The sequence below is a fragment of the Panthera uncia genome, chromosome B1 (assembly GCF_023721935.1).
Source record: "Panthera uncia isolate 11264 chromosome B1, Puncia_PCG_1.0, whole genome shotgun sequence".
Taxonomy (NCBI): domain Eukaryota; kingdom Metazoa; phylum Chordata; class Mammalia; order Carnivora; family Felidae; genus Panthera; species Panthera uncia.
In genome coordinates this window covers 143,570,323-143,588,552 of record NC_064811.1, presented here as the reverse complement: position 1 = coordinate 143,588,552, position 18,230 = coordinate 143,570,323, and the positions used below count along the sequence as shown (strand labels likewise).

The following is an 18,230-nucleotide window of genomic DNA, read 5'->3' as shown; positions in this document are numbered from 1 at the left end:
AGCTGTGTTCATTGTAAAAAGCCCAGTGACTTACATGAAAATGCCAACAAGCAATATCTCTGGGTCATGTTATTACAGGTGAGGATTTTTATTCATTAGCTGAAATGAATATGCCCTTCTTCTATAATTAGTAAAAATAAAATTATTATCAACATCTCTCTCTAAATGCTTCAATTACCTATCTGCCATGGCCAGAGGCTGACTCTGAGTTCCAAGGGGCTCCAGTCTAAGAAACAGAAAGTGTAGACAGATACAAGTTCCTGGGTGTCAGTCTCACGTCCCAGACACTGTGCCACCTTCTCTTTATCCCAAGAGCACCAAATGATGCACCTACTGTCTGCTGTTCCCAAACTTCAATTACTGAGCATTTTCAAATTAAATAGCACCCTGACAACTTCAAAATTCTTTTCAATTATTAAAATAAATGTTTATGGAACACTTCCCATATAGCAGGAATTTGCTAAATAAACATTGCATTTAAAAAGATGAACGTGGGGTACCTGGGTGGCTCAGTCAGTTAAGCATCCGACTCTTGATTTTGGCTCAGGTCACGATCTCATGGTTTGTGAGTTTGAGCCCTGCACTGGGCTCTGTGCTGACAGTGTGGCCCCTACTTGGGATTCTCTGTTTGTTTCTCTCTCTCTCTCTCTCTCTCTCTCTCTCTCTCTCTCTCTCATTTCCTCACTAGCACGCGCGCATGCTCTCTCTCTCTCAAAAATAAACAAACAAAACTTCAAGAAGATGAATGTGATTGTCAAGTGCTTAATTTACACCATGAACACCGTTTATTCAGGATAGCCAGAGACCCATCTAGCAGATATACCTGTCAATCCCACCGAGGAGAGAAGGCAAACATGAGAAACTTCAGGCACTTGAAGCTTGTAGGACCTAAAAAGGTAAAAAAGAAACCTTGGGAGATCTAAATGTGACATTTTATAAGGAGTGTTAACTTGTTATTGGGATTTAAACAGTTGAGAGATTTTTGTGAACTGCTTCTGAACGGGGACTCTCTTCTGATGTTCTGTATCCAGCACCTTCCCAGTAGTGCATATGGTTAGCACTTAATTAACATTTATTGAACTAATTACCTCACTTACTCTCTTTTACAGAAATAGTCATAATGATTATCCCCTCTTTCTAGCAAGTACAAAGTTAGGTTTAATGAGGGCAGACTAATTAACATACGAGGAAAGCTGGAGAATCTTCAAATGTTTGGAGGACCCACGGGGGCGTTTCTCTCCAGCCTCCAGATGATTTCTGTCATGTTAATAGTGATGGGCTCAATTTCTAGTCCCTGGGGTTGCAAAGTCCATCTGCCAGTGAAGGGGATCTTCAAAGTACAAAAGGAAAGAAAACAAGGATTTTAAAAAGTGGATTTGACAATATACTAAGGTGAGAAATAATGATGTTACATCTCGAAGAATCTTCTAACCATTGATAATAGACATACAGTAAAATCTTACAAGGTTAATGAATAATAATGAAGCTAACTGCTTTTCGTGCATTACCCAAATTAATGTTCAAAACAACTGGAAGCAGAATTATTAGCCTTATTTTACAAATGAGAAAACTGAGGTTTTGAATGGACTGAATGATGAATGACCTAAGGCTGGGCTCAGGGCTGCCCCGATAAATGAGGGAAAGCACCGGTGGGGTCCCAAAAGGGGACACAGAAGCATTACCAGTATGTTTGTGCCACAGTGATCAGAAAAAGAAGAGGCACAGGAGTGCAATTCTGTAGGGGGTTTAGCAGCATTTAGGGACCTCCTAGCTACAGATAGATTCTTGGTATATAATTGCTCAAGAGAAAGAAGCCAGAATCAAACTTACATTATATCAAAGACTCAGAAATACACAGCTGTAGATCTGTTATCAATGGTTATCAGGAGGGAAGAATAGGGACTCCTGGGGTGGCTCAGTCGGTTAAGCACCTGACTTCAGCTCGGTCGTGATCTCACGGTTCATAAGTTGGAGTCCCGCATCGGGCTCTGCGCTAACAGCTCAGAGCCTGGAGCCTGCTTGGGATTCTGTGTCTCCCTCCCTACCTTTCCCCCATTGCACTCTCTCTCTGTCAAAAATAAACATCAAAATTTTTTTAAAAAGAGGGAAGAATAAACATGAAAGCCTTGGGGGGATGACAACTGTTAGAATGTCAAGCTTCAATAATTTGTGACAACCTAGGGAATCTCAAAAGTGTGTGTGCAGAATTGCTTCAAATTGTATTACATTCCCATGCTGTAATGAAAAATGTCAAATTTATTTGCAATGTAAAATGAAGTGATGAACCTTGACCAGCAGGTGGCAGGCTTACCTCATGACGATTTTTTAAACGTTGCAGAGGGATTACAGTAAACTTTTGACTCTAATATCATTACAAAAACTCATGTTTAGCAGGAATTAGGAGTACAATATTATTTGATTACACTGTGTCCTGGAACTTTATGACTAAGGTTGACTAAATTTGTTCATTCAATTAACTGCAAGAAGACAAGATAATACAAGTAGGTATTAAGTGAATTCATCATCAAGACATTTCCATACACTAGACATAAAGTACAATGTTTAGACAATTCTAAATCATGGCGGGAATAATATATTTAAATACTGATTTCCTGAGAACCCTGGGGGGTTCAGTCGGTTAAGCATCCGACTCTCGGTTTTGGCTCAGGTCATGATCTCACAGAGTTCGAACCCCATATGGGGCTCTGCACTGACAGCGTAGAGCCTGCTTGGGATTCCCTCTCCCTCTCTCTCTGCCCCTCCCCTGCTCTTTCTCTCTCTCTCAAAAAAAATAAATAAATGAACTTTAAAAAACAAATAAACAGGGGCGCCTGGGTGGCTCAGTCTGTTGAGCGTCTGACTTTGGCTCAGGTCATGATCTCACGGTTTGTGAGTTTGGCCCTGCATTGGGCTCTGTGCTGACAGCTCAGAGCCTGGAGCCTGCTTCAGATTCTGTGTCTCCCTCTCTCTCTGTGCTCCTCCCCTGCTCACATTCTGTCTCTCTCTCAAAAATAAATAAAGATTTTTAAAAATCTTTTAAACAAATAAATAAACAAAAATGTTAAAATGAATTTTAAAAAAGAGTATGTCTTTCTTCACCTTATTTACATTCAGATAACCTCGGGCTTCACTAACTAATGTAATAAGTTAACATGCATGACTTCCCCCAACAGTACGTTAGGCAGAAAGGAGGAAAAGAGAAGGTTCCTGCCTTCAAGGAACATATAACCATATAATAGAGACAAGAACAGTAGAATCTTATGTTCCTGGGAACCTTCTAAAATTCTGAAATACATGATTCCATATATATTCCCCTCAAAAGACCTACATTATCAAAGAGCAGGATGCCAGTTAGTTTGACTTTTGAGTAGGGAATGGTCAGCTAGGCACTCACTAACTCAACTACTCATTACCACCTCACCCCACAGCCTGATCCCCACACATTCGCACATCCACTCTTCAAAACTCGGGTGATTAAAATTTGTATGTCAGAAAAGCTTCATGTGCCTAGGTATCAAAGTTCCTTTTACCAACAGAACCAGAAAATGTTCCATCTACAAATGCCAGGTCTAATAAACACATGGCACAATAAAAACATAAAGTGATATTGGGGCACCTGGGTGGCTCAGTCAGTTAAGCGTCGGACTTCGGCTCAGGTCATGATCTCGCAGTTTGTGAGTTCAAGCCCTGCATCAGGCTCTGTGCTGACAGCTTGCTCAGAGCCTGGAGCCTGCTTTGGATTCTGTCTCCCTTTCTCTCTGCCCCTCCCCCACTCACACTCTGTCTCTGTCTCTCTCAAAAATAAAAAAATAAAAAAACATTAAAAAAAAAAACATAAAGTGATATCAGGGCACCTGGGTGGCTCAGTCGGTTAAGCGTTCAACTCTGGCTCAGGTCATGATCTCACAGTTCGTGAGTTTGAGCGAGCCCTGCATTGGGCTCTGTGCTGACAGCTCAGAGCCTGGAGCCTGCTTCAGATTCTGTGTCTCTGCCTCTTTCTGCCCCTCCCTCCCTCATACTCTGTCTCTCTCAAAAATAAGTAAACAGTTTTTAAAAATTTAAAGAAAATGGGGCGCCTGGGTGGCTCAGTCAGTTGGGCGGCTGACTTCAGCTCAGGTCATGATCTCGAGCTCCGTTAGATCGAGCCCCACGTCGGGCTCTGTGCTGACAGCTCGGAGCCTGGAGCCTGTTTCAGATTCTGTGTCTCCCTCTCTCTGACCCTCCCCTGTTCATGCTCTGTCTCTCTCTGTCTCAAAAATAAATAAACGTTAAAAAAAATTTTTAAAGAAAAAAACCATAAAGTGGTATATACATTTCAGATGCCAGTTAATAAAAATCAGGTTAGTGGTGCAGGTTACAAGAATAGAACTGGGCAGTGTGCTGGTGAGAATACTTAAGCAAGATTTCCTGAAGTCAATAAAGGTGAGCTAGAGCTGGGATGATGGCAGAGAGTCAAAGAAAGAGGAGGGCCATTTGGGTTGGGAGAGAGATATGAGAAATCATAAAGGAGCTTTAATTATTACAGAACGTTTAGAAGACACTTCGTTTAATTTAATTTTTAAAATAATGTGCTCTTTACTGCCCACTAATCTCATAAGAGGGTTGCATCTGATAATTAATCTTCTAGGATCCTACTGGTGCTAACCCTCTATAAGTTGATTATCTTCATGCCAATTGCACGATTATGGACTGAATTGTGTCTCCCCAAAATTCTTATGTTGAAGTCCTAACTTCAGATATCTCAGAATGTGACCTTACTTGGAAATTGGGTGGCTGCAGATGTAGTTGAGATGAGGCCACGATGGAGTAGGGTGGCCAGAATATGACTGGTGTCCTTATTAAAAGGAGACATTTGGACACAGACACACACCCCGAAAGAACGCCATGTGAAGACTGTAGTTAGGCTGCCACAAGCCAGTGAACTACCAGAAGCCAGGAGAGAAGCCTGGAATAGATTCCTCCCTGATGCCTTTAGAGAGAGAGCAGCCTGCTGACCCCTTGATCTTGGACTTCCCGCCTCCAGAGCTATGACACAAGTTTCTGTTTAAGCCACTCAGTAGCTGGTCCTTTGTTACAGCAACCCCAGCAAACCAACCACATGCATCAACCAAAACCCACTACCTTAACTCAGCATCATATATGTACAAATGTATCCAGTGAAATACAGTGAGCATTCAGATGTAGCAGTCTATTAGAATTGCAGATCAGGGGACAAACTGTGTCATGCAGAGGCTGTATAAATCCAGACTCTGAGTAAATCTTCTTTTGCCAATTTGAAATGAAGTGTAGCTGCTGGTGGAGGCCAGTGAAATAGCAAGAGAGGCCAGCTGAGGCTCCTGTCTGAGTTCTGCACCCGGGGGGGGGGGGGGGGGGGGGGGGGGCTGTACCACTGCTCGATTAGTCCCCATCTTGTTTGGAACATCAGGCTCTAAGCAGTCACACCGCCCTCCTTGAGTTACTCTTCCTGTTCTTGATCGAATGGTGCATCGGTTGGCAGATGGACTACCTTGTGTGGCAGAACTGGGCTTTCAACTCCGACTGGCAACCTGAAAATGATCCAGAGTGCTCCTGACCCTGATGCCCGCATCTATACCTCTCCGGCTTTAGTGGCAGTACTGTGCTGATTCCGGGGGATAAAATATGTCCATATCTCTTTGCTTATTTGGTGGCTTATTTATTAACGTGTATCTCCATTTCTGAAAAGGACTTGAGGTGACTTAAAAACACCTGTCCAGCATGTACATTACAAACTGTATGATCTGGGGGCTTCTGGGCGGCTCAGTTGGTTGAGTGTCTGACTTCAGCTCAGGTCATGACCTCACAGTTAGTGAATTCAAGCCCCACGCTGGGCTCCACACTGTCAGCACTGAAGCTTTCAGGGCAGAGTCTGCTTCTGAACCCCTGTCCCCCTCTGTCTCGGACCCTCCCCCACTTGTGTTCTCTCTCCCTTAAAAATAAAACATTAAAAAAACTGTATGATCTCAAATGGACAGGGTAGCTACACATTCTATAAAGTCTGTTTTTATGGAATTGTCAGGTCTTCCCAAATACCGAGGGCAAATGCATGCCTGTCTGTGCTGTTAGAATGATGTGTGCTTTCAAACTCTAAACTAAGTTTTATCTGCCATCATGTTACCTTTTACACATAGCAGATAATCAAAGGTAAATTGATCAGTGTAAATGATAGAGAAAAGGGGGAGGGAGTTCCCATTTCTCATTCTTATCTGCTGATTACATTTCCCTATTAGAGGCTCAGTAACACAATAAACTCCTTATGCAAGAAAATTCACTTTGTGGAAAATGTTCTGTGTGTGTTTATAACTTATTCTCATATGTACTGTAAAGGTGATAGAGCTTCTAAAAATTAAAAGACACAGAAAAAAACTATGACAAGAGCCTAATATACAACAATAACAACAACAACAACAACAAAAACCCAGGAGAAATAAAAATAAATTGAGTGAATAATTTTTTCTAGAGACATAAGCATTCAAGCACTACCACTCCTTACAAATTTTGTACACAGAGCACTGCAATTCCAGAAAAGAGGCAAGGGTAGGGAATGACTGACAGCATTCAAAATTTGTAAGCAATTGATCTTTTAGAAAATATTTTTTTTTAATTTTTTTTTAACGTTTATTTATTTTTGAAACAGAGAGAGACAGAGCATGAGCGGGGGAGGGTCAGAGAGAGGGAGACACAGAATCCGAAACAGGCTCCAGGCTCTGAGCTGTCAGCACAGAGCCCGATGCGGGGCTCGAACTCACAGAGTGCAAGATCATGACCTGAGCCGAAGTCGGCCACTTAACCGACTGAGCCACCCAGGCGCCCCAATTTTTTAGAAAATATTTAAAGAAGGGGCGCCAGGGTGGCTCAGTTGGTTGAGCATCAGACTTTGGCTCAGGTCAAATCTCTTGGTTTGTGGGTTCGAGCCCTGCATCTGTGCTGACAGCTCAGAGCCTGGAGCCTTGTTAGGATTCTGTCTCCCTCTCTGCCCCTCCCCTGCTCATGCTCTGTCTCTCTAACATCAAAAAACATTGTTTTTAAGTTAAAGAAAAAAATCAGAATCCAAGAATTTCAGTGACAGCAAATGATCGTAGACCTTTCCTGTAAGAGATGCTTTGAACTATCCTCAAGTATCACAAAACAACAAACAAACAAACAAAAACAGAACTGCATGAAACACAGCCGCTCTATCCTGAAAACCTCATGTAACTGCATCCTTACAAAAAAGAAAACTTCTCAGGCCCTCATGACAGCAGCACACTGCACTAATATGGCACTAATGTTGGCTGATGCTGAAATTATCACTCCTTTGTCCTGCTGTAAGCTGATTCTTGCATATAAGGAGACATGAGTCAGTGTAAGACTATTACCCTGAGGGATGATGCTAGGTTCTAGATAAATGTTTTCTGGAAACACACCATCTTAGTCAGTTCTGGCTACTTTAACAAAATACCATAGGCTAGGCAGCTTACACAATAGACATTGCCTACAGTTCTGGAGGCTAGAGTCTGAGATCAGGACATCAGAATGGTGGGGTTCTAGTAAGCGCTTTCTTCCCAGCTGTGGATGGTTGCTTCCTCACTGTGTCTTTCCATGGCAGAGAGAAAGACCTTCTTGTGTTTCTTCTTGTAAAGGCACTAATCATAGCGAGAGGATCCTACCCTCATGACCTAACTACAACCCTACTCCTAACATCATCACAGTGGGGGAGAGGGTTTCAACATATGGATTTTGAGAGAACTCAGTCCATAGCACACACACATAGGATTTATGCAGTTTTGCCCATCTTTTGAGGTCCTCTCTCATGGAAACTACTCTTATGCGCACAGTACACAAACCAATGGGTTTTGAATCTGTACTTTGGGTTACGACGGTACAGCAAATGCACCTCCACAGTGACGGTGAGCTGTGCCCATGTGTGTATGGAGCTTCTCAGTGTACATTCAAATGCCATATACAGTTAGTTAGCACTTTTACACACAAGATCATAGGCACTCGAAGGAAGGACCACTATTCCCATTTTGTAAATGGAGAACAACTCAAGTGGTAGGATACACCAATGGGAGGAGAGGAGCATCCATGGCAGTCTGGCCAGAGGATGCTGGCGGGATAAAGCAATATGTAGAAGACTCTTATTCCAGAGCAACTCGGCCTATGGAGGCCCAGCTACTCTGCTCCCATAGAATGCCAGGCCTGTTGGAACAGGGTTCATTATGTTCCACTCTGGGTTGGAAATATTAAGCGTGATTAAATGAGAAGAACACAAAGATTCGTGGAGCTCATGAAATCCACACTCTCCATCATTCAGGTTTTACTCAACAACATGGCAAGTATCAGTGCCCTTGTGACCCCTGGAAAACCATGTTGTAGCTGAAGCTCTCCGTAGTACTGTCAGAAATATATCTCGTTGCTAAGATAAGCCATTGCAGCCACTGATATTCCAAGCCTAAAATTAACTCAGCATTCCTGGCATCTAAACCATCAAGTTATTTCAGGATAACCCTTGGTTCAGTTTTGATCATCCAGTTTCCTTAAGCAGGTTTACACAGTCCTGCATGGCACTTAAATTAGTAAGGATATCATTAAAGGAAAGGCTAAGAAATGTATGGTGCACTCACACAAATGGAACAGAAATAAAACATTATTAATGATGGACCTCAGTCATTTAATCAACTTCAGACTGCCCACCAGGCTGCACATTTTTCTTTAAATGATGACAAGTTGTGCTGATCCATTATGCCTCATCAATCTGCCTTGTGACCATCTTAAAACATTGGACAGACTCCTCTAGAAACCTGTACAAGGTGAAATCAAATTCCAAACATAAATGATATCTTGGTTTCACTGGCATGCTGTAGTATGCTGTTATCTGAGACCAGTAACCAACCAAACAGGCCTTCAACAAACAGTTCAAACTGGCTCAAAACCTCTCTGTGCCAACCTCGCTCCAACATGGCTTAAGCATGGAGCTGTGGCAACTCGCAAATTATTTCACTGAATCAAAGAATTGCCATGGACTTCACTTCACAAAACTCCTATTTATAGGACAAAAGGCACTGGAGCTTCTGACTTTAGCATCTGATCCTTATTAGATACAGAAAATGTGACTCCTTATTATGTTTAATCCTCATAGCATTATGCATCTCTTAGACATTATAGTTACAGAGGTTTGGTATTAAGACAGAATGGCATCAATCTTGTGGTCAAGCAGCAACCCTTACGTGTCTCCCCTCTAGACTCCATTCACCTGGGAATTTGCTGGGTATCTTCCAAACAGATGGATCTGACACCCAGATAGTTGTATAGAGACTTTCCTTTCATCCCTCCTTTTTGGAAATAGATTATATACTCAAACAGGTATGTTAAATATTATGGTCAATGTAAGAAATTTTCTAGATTAATTTTTACTATATACTAATTTCTGAACCTGGATGTACAAGAGAAGCCACATCCCCAAATGTCAACTTGCTTCTAACCAAATAATCATTCTTTATTTTTTTTTAGGCAAACAACTATTCAAAATGAATTTGTTGCCTTTTTCTCCATATACCTCTTTTCCTAATGGAGACTAGTTTATTTGAAAACTGTATAAGTCATTATTAAGTTCATATTTTATTCAACAGACATTTAGCAAGCACCTACTATGTGTAGAATAATACTGTGGATGCAGGCTGCAAGAACATGAGATGTGGCCTCTATCCTCAGGAGTTTTAATTAGTTTGGGTGCATAGGCAATGCATGTTAAATGTAGCTTGCACAATAAAACAGTTTTAATGTTGTACCAGATAAAAATGAAATCACTTAATTTTATGTTTAGGAAAATTCTTTGGACTGATTAAAAACATAAAATTCATTATATTTTTATTGTTGCTGATATGTATTCTTGCTGTAAGCCTGTCACTGAAAATTCATTCATCATGCTTAATGGTTTTATTAATCTTCCACTATAAATAACTCATGGGATAAGAGTCACTCTCCAATTTGTTTTATAGCTTACCAAAAAAAAAAAAAAAGTCACCCTAGTTCTTTTGTAAATGAACTGCCACTATAAATTATGCAATCTTCCTGAATTGTAGACAAATCTGGCATATTTGTTTTATAATAAATTAAAATGCATGCATTAGACTTGATTTTTCCTCTTACCGCAATATTAGTTTCACTGATCCAAAATATTACATCTAATTCATTCTAAAACTCATGAATTATATGGCTAATTTATTGTGATGATATTAAGAGTAAATCATACTGAAACTGAAAAAACATTATTCAACTTACCATGTCATCATATGTGTGCTGGTGATCCACAGTCACCTTAATGTTTAGGATGATACACCTTGACAGTTAATGCAACAAATAGAAAATAATCTCACTCTAAAACTATCAATATGCATTTACAGATATTAAAGGCAATTATTCCATTAAAAAGGTGCATTCAGTTGATAAGAGCATAAAGTGAAGATATATATACCCCCTTCTCAAACCCCTGTTTCTAGGGCACTTCGGTGGCTCAGTCGGTTAAGCATCCAACTCTTGGTTTCGGCTGAGGTCATGATCTCACCATCATGAGATCGAGCCCTGAGTCTGGCTCCTCGCTGGGCATGGAGCCTGCGTGGGATTCTCTCTCTCTCCTGCTCTCTCTGCCTCTCTCCCACGCATACACGTGCACGTGTGTGTGCTCTCTCTCAAAATAAATAAATAAACTTAAAAAAAATCCTGTTTTCTATCACTCCATGGCCCCACCTCTAGACCTTCCAAGGAACTCACAGCTCTAAACTACAAGTCCAGATCGAGCTGCAGCTCTGAGAGTCCTACTGGCATTTGAGGAGCTCTGAGGAAATCCCCAGGGGTGATCCACTGGATGCTAGATATCTTTAATAGGACTGAGTCAGGTGTAACAGTGCCTTAGCACTAAAAACTAGCAGGGCATCAGCCCATGCTTGGTAAAGCAGAGCTGATAAGAGGATGGTGGGGAGTCATATCAGCCCCAACACCAAGCTTCCACCTGGTATCACTATAACAGATTGGGAGATAGCGGGGAGGAGGATTAAGAGCAGTGGCAAATGACTTCTAACTACATTCTTTTATCATCCTCAACCATGATGACAGAAGGTAAATGCAAGCAAAAATAAGACAGGGACCAGGAAAGAGCTGGAGCAGGAAGCAGGATATAACACTCCTGATCCAGGGTAACCTTGAGCACCCAGAAGATCCCCAGGGCCCTGTGCTTTTAGACTTCAGCCTCTTGGCCCCCTTAGCACTGCCTGAAGAAAGATCCACTTAGACTAAGGCCTTCTCCTACAGGAAATGAGACGCTGGTGGAGCCAGGGGTTGGGGAAAGCTGAGGACGTTGAGCAAGGGAAGCCTAAGAAGGGATCTGATAATACATCAGCCTCTCTGAAGCTGCCGATACTACTCTCTCAATATGGCTTCTTAACAATTTAAATGCATTTGTAAGTAGATCTCAAATTTAAAAAGGTACATTTTTGTACTGAATACAGGCATCAAAGAGTCAGTGATCCTTGAACTGGGTAACTTCTGCGTTCCTGATTTGCCTGTCATATCACATTTTGAATATTTTAGGTTAGTTAACAATTTAAGGGAAATCTATGCCTGAGCCAGAATCTTATAAGAAATCAATGAGTTCAAACACTGAAGCATGTGATCTTTGGGAACCATCCGGAAGTCGGGCAACAGGGATGCTGTTGGACAGCTGCAGCCTGGCTCCTCTCTGAGGAGTCTCTTGGATTCTTCCCTTATGGGCTTGGGCTCCTCATTTCCCCATTAGTCTTCTCACGACTCTTCCCACAATATTATGAAAGGCAGGCAAAGAACACTCTCAAGAAAAATAGTGTGACGGTAAATACAAGCAAAAATAAGAGACAGACAGAAATCCAAATTAAGACCTCTGTAAGCAAAACACCCTAGTCCCCAAAGTTCCTAGTACTAGTCCGTAGTTGTAGTACATAGGAACTTCAAAATGCCAGACCTCAAGCTATAAAATGAACTTACGGCAGGGAGAGGGAGTGTGACTTTCCCCTGGATGACTATTTTGGTGCTCTTTTTTAACACTAACACCTTCAGAAATCTCGTCCGTTCTCTGGCTTTTCCGGTACCCTTAGGAGTGGGGGCCCAGGGCCAGGTAAATTACAGGCTGGTAAAGGGCTCACAGATGACAGGGAGCTGCTCTAGGTGAACTCATTATCTACCCTGTCTCTTATGAACAATAAGCAATAGTAGACGTTTAATGTGATTAAATGTCATATTCACGTAACAGTAGAAGACTCCTAAAGACAGGCTGGGTATTCCCCCTTTCAAGCTTAGTCCATCTTCAATAATTAGTGCTATGGACCAAAGCACACACACAGAATTATAAATCACTGAAATCAATCACATCAAGACAGATCTGCAGAGTCCTTTTATACTCCACTCTATCTTCTCCCTGTCATTGTTAGGCAATGTCATTATGCTTATTAATGACACTTAGCTGTATCTCTGAGCCACCTCACCCTACATCCTACCTTCTACCCTTACGAGCACCAAATCGTAATTTCTGCTCAGTTTAAGAAAATCGGCCCATTTAGTTCATAAATATAGTCACAAAATTCCTCCAGTTTTATGGATGGTTAATTTCAAAATCATGCCACCTTTAAAATTCCTATGAAAGCAAAAATGAAGACTCCTTGAAGCTAATAGCAGAAATGCTATTACATATAATTAATAGCAGGAATTATGATAGGGAACCCATAAACTATGATGCTGAAAAATCAGCCACTAACTGTTCCTTAGTAACTTTCTCCTTCAAAATGTTCATGCTTTCAGCCATATACTCATTCACAATTTATTAGCAGCCTTGCCTTTCTGCCAGCTGACCCAAATCAAAAAGAAACATGCTGGTGACATTCCTGAAACACATCATCAGAAAGAAAAGCAGAATCAATATCATACAGACTGAGAGGCTAAAATCTGAATGGCATTTCAGACCAGCCAAGCAACTGATGGTATTTGTATTTTAAAATGCCTGCCTCCAAGATACTCCAATGTGCAGTTCTAACACCAATATCCAGCGTGCAACTCAACAAAATTTATTGGCATCTATTATATGGCAGAAACTATACTGGATTAGGTTGAAAAGACTTACTAAAGAGAAGTTTCAAAGCTCATATATGCCTGAAAAGCAGGTGGTCCAAATGGGAAACCTATTCCCTTAGCCAGATAACCACAGTTATGTCATAACCCCAACACTATCCTTAAGAGGAAAAAAAAAACCAAAACTATTCATAAGCACACTCATCCATGGTGGAGAATGAACCAAACACGGTGGTTCCATTAATTACATATAGAAGTTGTATTTACTATTTGAAAGAGGGAAGGCAGGGATCACATTGAAGGTTAGCACACTGAGCTGCATCCTTGTGATGGGAAAGAACAGTTTCAATCTGTTAGAAAACTTTATTCCAAGAGTTGGCTCAAACCACCATTGTAACATCATAAAAAGTAAATTTTAGGGCCCTCTCAGCCCTGAGCTGTGGTGACAATTCACTTGTAGATGTCCAGAGCCTTCACGTTCCCCACTATGGAGCCGCTCAGGGAAAGGCCTGAGCTTTGGATGACAGCTCCTTGCTTTATAGAAACCTGGCCCAACAGAGGGGAAGACCCCAAGAAAGGAAACCAGATCTCCATAGAATGAAGGGCTTCTTACCTTTCCAGTGTCCTTCAAATCTTACCAAATGAAAACTAGCTCTTTCTACCTACTGCTGGGCTGGCATCTTATTCCCCCCATTCTTGGTGCTGTAAGTCCCCTAAGCCCCCACAGAGAGCTAATACTTCCCTCCCCTCCACCTCATCCTCTGTCCTCTCTGCCCCAGCCACAGCTTGGGGCTTCTTCCCAGCCTTTGCCTTCACAGAAGTCCCTGTATCCACACAGAGACTTTTGGTGTCCCATTTAACCACAAGATAAAAAGAAAAAATATAGGATTTCCTTCCCTTGCCTCTGAACTCTAGTATATTTGCTACTCAAGAGAGAGATGCATGAAAATCACCAGAACAGAGATGGACAATTACTTTCAGAGCTTATTTTGTATTTCTCATTGCACAGACTTATCAGGTTATTCCAGTTGGGGTCATAGTGATGCTCCAGAGGCTCACCTGGGCTTGAGAGCCCTTGGTGCCTGAGCAGCATTCTGAAGCTGGTACTGTGACCTCCCCGTCAAGTGTTGGGGACAAAGGATTGTCCTCGTAGGACTCCTGGAGAATATGTTGGCTTCCTTTGGATGTTTGCTTTCCCACTTGTCAGACAGTGATTTGTTCATTTGGTAACTTGGGTCACCCAACACCAATCTCCTCCACCCTATCGTAGGAAAGTGAAGGTTTGGCCTTCCTTCCTTCCCAAGGAAAGTGTAAGCTGGAAGAACAAAACTTCATGCTATGCACAAAACAGAACTTTTCCAGAATCCAAGAGAGAGGCACTTGTGAAGTCAAGTTTTTACAAAGGGGTCTCCCTAGGACTCACCCCATGGCCCCAGTCAGCCTTTCCTTTTCACACCTCTCTTACCAAGGAGTTCCCTCTTCTGACCTTCCTGTGCAAATATCCATCCACCTTTCAGAAAGCTCCTACACAGAGGTGGTGATTTCTAGATTCATCTCTTCTCTGGCCAATAATTCATTTCCTTAAATGGGAGTCATTGTCCACAAGGAAGCCCTGGGGGGGTGGGGGGGTGGGAGGCTCGACTACAATGCCCATTAATGTCCCAGGCTGGCAAACTGTCCAGGAGGGCAGGGCTTCAGTGTTGTCTCACAGGGAGGTCCAGGAAGGGCGTGACCCTATAAGCTGGAGCCTCTGCTCCCTGTGAGTAGCAGGCACGCCATCTGCTGCCCTGATTTTTGCAGCTGGCTAACTGGTTAGACCACACACATGCACACACACCTACAAAGGACCAACACAAATACTCAGTCTAAACCCACGACGAGGAAGAAAATATTTTTGTAATATTCATTCAGACTTCTCAGGAAGCTTCCCTCTCCTTGGCCAGCAAATCACAAGACTGTGGGGAGACATATTTGTTTTCTTTCATCCCTTCTGCTGGCCCCTCCCTAATTGCATCCTTTCAGACTCCCAGGAACAAGGAAAAAGCCTAATGTAGGTTCATAAACCTCTTATTGTCTCTTCCAGGAAGGGGACAAGGTCAGACCTTCTGCTGTCCCAGTCACCCTTTGTCAAAGAAGGCCAAATTGAGGGAAGAGGTGCTGGAGAATAATACCTACATGGTCATCTGGCCTACATGGTCACCAAGTAAAACCCCTGTGGTTCAACACACAGAAAACCAAGAAGCTACTTTGCTACGTACGCTTCTATATTCTCCAGATTCTAAGTCAAGGCTATTTAATAAGCACAAATATGGACAACACTTTTTTAAATGGACCGATTCCCTTCCCACTCACATATATCTCTCCGCCAAAGAAAACCAATACTGGGGATACTTGAAGTTCTGGACTGACAGTTATTACATGATGTAGAACTACAGTTCTCAAATACAGTGTCTGGAATTCCCTTCAGGGCTTGCTAAAATTGCTGCCCCATAGACCATTCTGTCCAGGAGGTCTGTAATGTGTTCCTCATCCCATGGAGGGTTCTGAAGCCAGTGGTCAGTCCCCTCCATAAGTTAGCTGTAAGAGCTCTGGGAAGACAATGGGAACTGGTAGAACCATAAAAATTATGTTCATTCCTAAAGGGTTAATCTGCTTTCCAGAGGTGCCATACTTTCAACGGAAAAAAAAATAAACAAAATCTATTCTAAGGACTAACTATATAATTAGAGGATTATAACAACCCCAGGGAAGGAAACACAATGATAGAGAACAATGGAATTTGTGGATTAATTAGCAATACAATGCTGAGCTTTCAGCAGTTACAGACTGATAATACAAGAAAATCAGATTGGCTCACAAAACACTTCCTGATTTCTGAAGCCGGTAAAAAATTCACTGGGTTTAAGGTCAAATCTGAAATCTTGCTTATATTGCTCAAAAAAACATAACCATTCAGCAGGTTGTATGTGATGTGACTTTGTTCTGGTATTTTTTCTTTGCATTCCATTTACAATACTCAGGAAGAATTTTAAAAATTAATGAACTTTAAATATCGCAAGGGTACAAACGTCTATCATTCATTTGTTAAGTAAAATGTTACTAAAAACTGAACATAAGGATACAAAGATGGTTGAGACAAGCCCTTGCTGTCACATCGCCTACAATGTAGTGGAGAAGTTGAAAAAAATAAATAATAAATCAAGGTTAGGTATCAAAATGAAGACAAAGTATATGATACAGGTGAAGTATTCAGGATGAAGTCATCTTGTGGAGGTCACAGGGGAGTCAGCCTGAACTGGACCTTGAAGGCTTAACAGTTGCCAAGGGGTGAAGAAGAGGAAAGAAGAAACAAAAGAACTAAAAGAACATGGAGGCAGGAATTCCCATAGCAAATAGGTTGCATCCACTAGGATATGGGACATGAGGAGACACTGGCTGGAGACTAATCTGGAGAGGGAAACAGGGGCCAGTTCATGCTTAAAACTTTATCCTGAAGGCACTATGAATCAATTTAAGATTTTTAGCAGATATGCTTAAATATAATTTGCTTAAAAGGAAAAGTCTGAGGAGGCAAGAAGGCTATATTGGAGGCAACACAGAGAGAGAGAACCCATTTAGAAGGGATGACAGACCCGAGAAGGCAATGCAGGTGGAGGGTCTGTATTCAGAGATGTCTAAGGGCAGTGACTCGCTGGATGACAGAGGAAAGGCAGATGGATGAATCCAGGATAGCATTCATTTTTATGGGGCACACACCAGTAGCCAAGTTAGGACATTTAAGTAGAAGAGCAACTACAGCTCATAAGTTCTGTTTTGAGACGTATTTGGCTCAAGTTTCCCCGAGGGTCATAGCAATTAAGATTGGTAGATGACATATAAAGGTCTGAACTCAGGGAGATTTGGAGAGGAATATAATGTTAGGAGTAAAGATAATATTCAAAATATTAATAACCAGTAGAGACAAATAGTGAGGCATAGATACTGACCAATCAGAGCAGGTACCTGATGGACCAGAAACAATTGGAGCAATCAACAGCTACCATGGCCCTATATGCACACACCAACTGAATACCACCTTGGCACTGACAGTCATAGCACTGGATGAGCACCCTTAGGGAGAGCCGAAGAGAAGAGGGCATAGGACAGAAAACTTACAATGGAGTGGTCCAAAGGAAAAGAACCTGGAGAAAGAAGAGGAGAAGGAACAGTCAGAAAAGTATTAAAACCAAGAAAGGTTTGTGTCATGGCAGACTGGGGACCAGGAAGCTTCATTTGTTCCCCCATCTGAATAGCAGTATGGACTGTTAAAGAGATGTCCTACCCATCTTTTCCCCAGCCAGACTATTTGTGGTGTGGATGTCTATAGGGATCAACAGCAGTGCTCAGAAGGTACCAGCAACGATGGAGTCTCAAAGTTCAGGGATAAGGGTGACCCCAGCACAAGTTAGAGTCTAGGGGGAGACAGTGAGGTTCTTCCTAGGAGTGACCTGCCACCTAAAGACGGTGCCTCCCATCAGGCCAAAGCTGAACCAGAGCTGGATGAGAGGGAAAGGTTGAGATGAAGCCAACCCTCAGTGAGGGTATTTCCCACTCTCAAACCAAACATCACCTGCCTATCTTTCTCCTCCTCGGATAGAAAACAGAAAACAGAAAAGTATCCCACTCACCCACCTGGGCTCACTGCAAGGCTCTCTCTGGGTTCTTGAGCTTATTCACCACAAGCCTGTAAAATCTCTTCCCTGTTATCCTTCTGCACTTCAGTGTTGTCTTCTGCAACAGAGGATTCAGAGCAAGTTTCCCACACTTGCCTCAAGCCCATCTAAAACAGCAAGAGAGTATTCTGCAGATTCTCTGAGAATTTGAAAAGAGGTGGACAGGAGAGTCAGAGGGAACAAAGAATTGTCCAAAGTGGGGGGGGGGGGGGGGGGGAGGAATATACTCCTGCGGAATTATTTGAAAGTGAGGACAAACATTTAATCTTTGATAAAACAAGTGAGAATTTAGGGTTCTACTACAAATGTAAAGAGTTCTTATTAAATACTTGAAAAAAGGTTTACACTTCTCTAAAGAAAGATGGGCTGAAAAGTTCTTAGAGCTAAAATATGTGATTATTGGAGATGCCATAAAGCTAATATTAA

The 18,230-nt window shown here is 42.0% G+C and overlaps 1 long non-coding RNA gene across 2 annotated transcripts; it reads right to left on the bottom strand.

Moving 5' to 3' along the window:
* Nucleotides 1-433: 433 nt before the first annotated feature.
* LOC125923203 (uncharacterized) lies at nucleotides 434-17,979 on the bottom strand. Of its 2 annotated transcripts, XR_007457934.1 has the most exons (4): nucleotides 17,764-17,979; nucleotides 17,248-17,273; nucleotides 1,186-1,330; nucleotides 434-888 (listed from the first exon to the last, which is right to left on the bottom strand). It is a non-coding gene; the product is annotated as an uncharacterized LOC125923203 (long non-coding RNA). The 2 variants fall into 2 exon arrangements; XR_007457935.1 differs by having other exon boundaries at nucleotides 434-1,330.
* Between the last annotated feature and the right edge of the window lie 251 nt (nucleotides 17,980-18,230).